Here is a 578-nt window from a genome sequence, read left to right on the forward strand (position 1 = left end):
CAACTATGGTTTTTCAGTATTCATGTACAGATGTGAGTGGAACCACAAAGAAGTCTGAGAGCCAAAGAATTGATGCTTTTTACATGTGGTGCTGGAGAAAACTCTTGAGAGTCCTTTGGACAGCAAGGAAATCAAATCAATCAATCCTAAATGAAATCAACTCTGAATATTCACTGGAAGGACTAATACTGAAGCTGAAGCTCCAAGAGTTTGGTCATTTGATGTGAAAAGCTGACCCATTGGGCCACTGGGAAAGACCCTAATGCTGAGAAAGATTGAAGGCAGCAGGAGAAGGGGATGACAGAGGATGAGATGGTTGGATGGCATCACAGACTCAGTGGGCACGAGTTTGAGTAAACTCCAGGAGTTGGTGATGCACAGGGAGGCCTGCTTTGCTGCAGTCCATGGGTTCTCAAAGAGTTGGACATGACTCAGCGACTGAACTGAACTGAACTGATGCTAACTCATTAAACTGTACATTAAATATGTGCAGTTTTGGTACATAAATCATAGCTCAATAAAGCTGTTAAAAATAATTATAAAGTAAGTAAATCTAGGGCTTCCCTGATAGCTCAGTT

Source organism: Bison bison, unplaced genomic scaffold (genome assembly GCF_000754665.1).
Source record: "Bison bison bison isolate TAMUID 2011002044 unplaced genomic scaffold, Bison_UMD1.0 scf7180017864352, whole genome shotgun sequence".
Lineage (NCBI taxonomy): Eukaryota > Metazoa > Chordata > Mammalia > Artiodactyla > Bovidae > Bison > Bison bison.